At 43.0% G+C, this 5,572-nt stretch overlaps 1 pseudogene; it reads left to right on the top strand.

Moving 5' to 3' along the window:
• Window positions 1–3,651: 3,651 nt before the first annotated feature.
• LOC140574534 (uncharacterized) lies at window positions 3,652–5,333 on the top strand (annotated as a pseudogene).
• The last annotated feature ends 239 nt before the right edge of the window (window positions 5,334–5,572 follow it).

Here is a 5,572-nt window from a genome sequence, read left to right as displayed (position 1 = left end):
CTTTCTACCTGTCTTTCTTTCCTGTCTGCCTGTCTCTTTCCCTCTGCCTGTCTTTCTTTCCAACTGTGTGTCTTTCTGCCTGCCTGTCCTTTAAACTCTCTTTCCAACTGTCTCTTGTCATCTGTTGTGCCATCTCTCTTTCTTTCTGCCTGTCTGTCCGTGTTTCTGCCTGCCTGTCTATGCATCTGTCTGTCTTTTAAACTCTCTCCTTCCAGCTGTCCTTGTCTTTTCCACTTTTGTCTTCTTTCTCTCTGTCTGCCTGTATTGTGTTTCCATCTAAATATCTGTAGTTAAACCAGTCTGCCAGCCTGTCTGTCTTTCTGCCTGACTTTTCATAGCTCTCATTCCAACTGCATGTCTTTCCATTTGTTTTTTCAACTGTCTGCCAGCCTGTCATTCCAACTACCTGTCTGTCTATCTGTCAGTCTTTTGGCCTGACTTTCCATGTCTTTCCATCATTTGTTCAAACTGCCTGTCATTCATTTTCTACCTGTCTTTCTTTTTTTCTCCCTCTCTTTACATCTGCCTGTCTTTCTTTCTGCCTGTCTTTACATCGGTCTTTCTTTCTGCCTGTCTTTACATCTGTCTTTCTGCCTGCCTGTCTTTACATCTGTCTTTCTGCCTGCCTGCCTGTCAAATCAACTGTCATTCCACTTCTCTTTCTTTGTGTCTGTCTGTCTGTCTTTCCAACTACATGTTTTTCCATCTGTCCATTGTTCTTTATGTCTCTCTTTCCAGCTGTCTGTCTTTCCACCTGTCTCTCTGCCTGGTGGTCTGTCTTCCCATCTCTCTGTCTTTTTGCTTGCCTGTCTGTCTATCTGTCTTTCTGCCTGCCTTTCCAACTGCATGTGTTTCCATTTGTTATTTTGTCTGCCTATCCATTTTACTGTCTTTCTGTCTGAAAGAGATCTGAGATCTGCCTTCATCTCTACACTTTATTGCAACATCATAATGAAGCTTTTGTGTGTTTTCTGCTTTTGTCTTACAGTGTATGATGAGGTTGATGACATCCATCCTGTGATGGTGAACATTTGTCACCGCTTCAGCTGAAACAGTGCTGGGAGTTTTCCTCTAAAGGACTCCTATGTGATCTTCAAGAGATGCTCAGCAAAAGTGTAAGCACCCCACTTCCATTTCCACCAGCAGACCTACAGAAGACTCTTAAATTCAGTGATGCTCTCAGAGGTGTACAGGTTCAAGGGGAGGTGCTTCAGTGTGTGTCTAATATTACACTAAATTATGTAAGCACTCCCTTGATGATGTTGGTGTAACGGGCCGTCTGCATCCTGAAGTGATTCCATTGTTTTGGTCACGTACTTACTAAACATAGACGCTGTGTGGGTTCTGTGTGGTAAAATGTAGCTTCTGGTTTCTGGTGGGTGTTTTTCTTTTTAATAAGGCTGATATTCTTTTATATAAGTGGAACTATATGTACATTTTGCCGTGTCAGGATGAAATATGATTTTTTTTAGCTGGTATAATAAAACCTTTTTACTTAATTTCATTGTTTTATTTGCTGTTAATGTCATATTGTAATGGTATGGGGTGCAGTTTCTTTTAATTTAATCTTCATAAACATTGTTAATGTCTTTCTGTTTCTGTTGCTCTTTCAATTAATGCTAAAGTTCAATATGTTTACTATTTACTTTCTATAAATAAACAGTATAGAAAGACATTTTGATCATGAGTGGATATTTCTGGTACTCTTTAGTCACTATAGGGTCCAAAATGGCTCATCACTGAGGTGGTACATCTAAAAGCACATGCTCGTGCCTTTTGCAGAGGAGACACCGTTGTACCATAGTTTAAAGGTGCATTTTAGCCTCTTGGGGAACTTAATAGAACCTTAACTTGTACAAAAAGTACTTGTGCTGAAAGGTTCTCTGTGGTATCTCAATAGGGTACAATAATGTGCACTATATAAGGGAGAAGCCCTCAACTGACTGCACAATAGAAACACCTATATCTGTATGCTGTTCATCGACTTTTCCTCCGCCTTCAAAACAGTCATCCCCACCAGACCTGGAAATCAACACCTGCATTTGTAATTCGGTTTTGGGACATCCTAATAAAAAGACCCCATTATGCGCGGTTGTGTAGTTCTGTGTCCTGCAGACTCTCTGTGTGACAGTGGAATATGGCAGCTCCACTGTGGCAGACTGAGGCTCTGCAATAGGTGGTGAGAAATGCTCAGGACATCATATCTGCATATAAGTTCCCCTTCCATGAGAGATGTTCCTCACCAGCACTGTGTGTGGAAGGAGATTGCAGGGACACCTTTCACTCCAGCCACACACTGTATAACCACCTACCATCCAGGAGGAGATGAAGAAACCAGTGAGATGAGACTGTCAGTGTTTGTGTTGTAATATTTCACATTAAAATATTCAAATCTAGGACCGCCTACTTAATCTGCCTCGGCACTTGTAAAGCCATCACTAGACAATATGACAGGAACGACATTCTCTCATTTCTTGAAAAAGTTGTCAGTAGTTTAGTGTTCTGATGGATTTTAGTTCAGTTCAATGTGAAGGAAAGGACACTCTCCCTCTCTATGGAGTTCACTCTTATAAAGCAAAAACACACAACAACAGCTTCTGTACTCGACAATCTAATACAATGTCTTTAATATTCAGCCTCCAATCACTCACTATTAAGGGCACAGAAGCCGTTCACTCAAATAGAAGAGTGCACTTCTATATAGTGAGAAGGAATCCCTTTGGAATTGACCTCATGGATGGAGCTTGGATGTCACCATGTGGTCAAACTGATAAACTGCAAGAGTTATAAATAGATGCACATATTGACAAAATCTGAATAAATGGAAAACATTAAACTTTACTAACAAAAATAGCAGAATCTTCTGCAATTTAACAAAAAGACTTTAGTTATGCTGATATATCTCTGCCAAATACATCAAATACTGTCAATAATGCATTTAAAAATTAAGAACTGCTAGAAAATATGTAATTTCTTTTGTAATGTAAATTATGTAATGTAATTTCTTCTTACATTTCTAATATTTAAATCAAGCATAAATGACCCATCCCCACATTCCCCAATACACACATAAAGGTATTACAGTCCATCTGTGCAACATGTTGGGTGCAGATTCCTACCAGAGCCCCACCAGTTACAGCAGACATATGACTCCCATCATAAAGCTATGAACTCTGCAAGTGTTTCCGGTTCTGGTGGACAGGTCGTACGCTCGCTCACCTGCTGTTTGATTGTTTGCTCTCTTATTACTTGAAAAAATTACTTGTTACTCCTCAGCCTCAGTTGATATTCCTTCATCTTCGCTTTTGCTTATTTCTCTTAGCTAGTTGATTTTGTAATCTTTGTGCCAACTGCGACCTCTTGCTTCACGTTCCTTCGTCTCACCATCCGTCGATTGTGTTTCTGTGTGTTTGTTTACCTCGAGGAACATGGTGACCGTGGAGGAACGTGCTCTTCGAACGCTCAGCTAGGAGCTTGCCCTGCTGGACCGGCAGATCCAGTGGCTGTTGGAGTAGCGGGCTCTACCAACAGAAGACGAGGCTGGGGGCCGTTGGCACCGTGGTTCTCCACGTTGGAACAAATGTCGTCTCGGCAGCGAGGTTCTGAAGTAGCACTTCCGCAAGCTTCTGGTATCACACCGTCCGGAAGAAGATGGACGCCCGCGTACGGTTGAAGGAGCGAGCCGTTCAGCCGTCTCTCCACTGCTGGCTTCGGGATTGGTGCGTCAGCGTTGGAGCAGACTTCTTAGACATCTGGGAGAGGTTTCGGGAGCATCCAGCCCTCTACCGTAGAGATGGGCTTCGTCTGAGCCGCCTGGGGTCTTTTACAACCTGATTAGACTCAACATTAGCGTTTCGTGATGTTCGAGTACTAGCAACTCCCGCGTTAAGTTTGGGCTGTTAAATGTACAGTCTCTAGCACGTAAAGCTGTCATTGTCAATGAAATGATTACTGTAAACCCCCTCAGTTCACTGTCTTTGTGAAACGTGGGTTAAACCTAATAAATTATTGCTGTGAATGAATCGACTCCCCCAGGCTTTAACTACTGCAGTTTTCCACTAAGGTCTGGTCGTGGCGGCGGCGTAGCCTCAATCTATGATTCAGTTCTAGGTATAATCCTAAACTCAGGTTATGAAGCTAAATCATTCAAGTGCTTAGCCTTAAAGTGGCAGGCTTTTTTCCGGCTTCTAGAAAGCAGCACTCTTTTCTGCTTATTACAGTCCATCATCCTCCTGGACCTTATACAGATTTTCTTGAAATGCAATTTTTGTGAAATTGCTGACTTTTCAGAAGTAGCTGTCTCTACTGATAAGGCTTTGATTGTTGGAGATTTCAATATTCACTTTGAAAAGACTCAGGACCCCCTTAGAACTGGGTTTAAATCAATCTTAGATGCTTTGGGATTTATTTAAAATGTTATAGGTCCAACTCATAGATATACGTCCAACCATACACTAGACCTAGTTCTGACCCTGCGTATTGAAACAGAACATTTAGTAAGCATTTCTCAGCCTGACTCCATTTCTGACCTTTACCTAATCCCCTGACCCTAATGCTTGCCGCTAACCCTTGTGGGAAATCCTGACTCCTGATCCGGACCTTGGAGGAATCACTGTCTCCGTGTTTAGCTTGTTTTTTCTGCTTTCTACCACTTTCTAGCACTTATTTAGCGGCATAGCTGGAAAGCTAAGGCAATTGCTAGCGCTAAGGCCGAAGCTAGCCCACCGGAACACCACTCCCTCCCCCCGATTCGAATGTCAAACAAGTTTGCCCCGCTCAGTGAAACACCCGCTGAGAAGCCAGTTCAAAGAACTCTGGTAATAAGAGACTCTATTGTTCGACACGTGAAAATAGCTCGTCCTTTAGAGGCTCCAGCTGTAACCATTAGCTGTTTACCGGGAGCCAGAGCACCGGACATTAGCGGCAACCTTAAGTGGTTAGCAAACAGGAGATATTTAAGGATAGTTATTCATGTAGGGGCCAATGATATTTGTCTGCGGCAGTCTGAAGTTATGAAGGATAATATTAAAGAGGTGGTTAAACTGGACCAGATGATGTCCGATGCCGTAATTTGCTCTGGCCCCATCCCAATGAGTCTTACAGCCGACTGAGCTGAGTCTTACAGCCGACTCACAGCGCTGAACCGCTGGATGTCCAAGTGGTGTTCAGACAATCATGTGGGCTTCATAGATAATTGGTTACAGTTTGAGGGCAAGCCTGGTTTTTTAGGTAGGGATGGTGTCCACCCCACGCGGGAGGGTGCTGCCCTACTTTCGTGCAGCATAGCCCATAGTCTGCTAGTTAGACGGCAGAGGAGTGTAAAAGGCTGCTGACAATCCAGAGTCGAGACCAGGCCGCATACAGAACGGCTAAACCGACCGTCTGCGCGCTGCTTTGAGGCGTCACCTGAGTTTTACCGTATTGAGACTGTGCCCCGAATTAAACCCAAACATAGAACATCTAGATAAGCTCGTTTTAATCATTTAATCAGTGTTAAATCAAACGATCTCGCAATCAAATGATAACAGCAGCACCTCAGACCTCGGTCTAGAGCTCGGTCTACTTAATATTA

This window comes from Salminus brasiliensis, chromosome 12 (assembly GCF_030463535.1).
Source record: "Salminus brasiliensis chromosome 12, fSalBra1.hap2, whole genome shotgun sequence".
Classification (NCBI taxonomy): Eukaryota; Metazoa; Chordata; class Actinopteri; order Characiformes; family Bryconidae; genus Salminus; species Salminus brasiliensis.
Note: the sequence above shows the minus strand (reverse complement) of the source record. Positions and strands in the feature narration are given on the sequence as shown.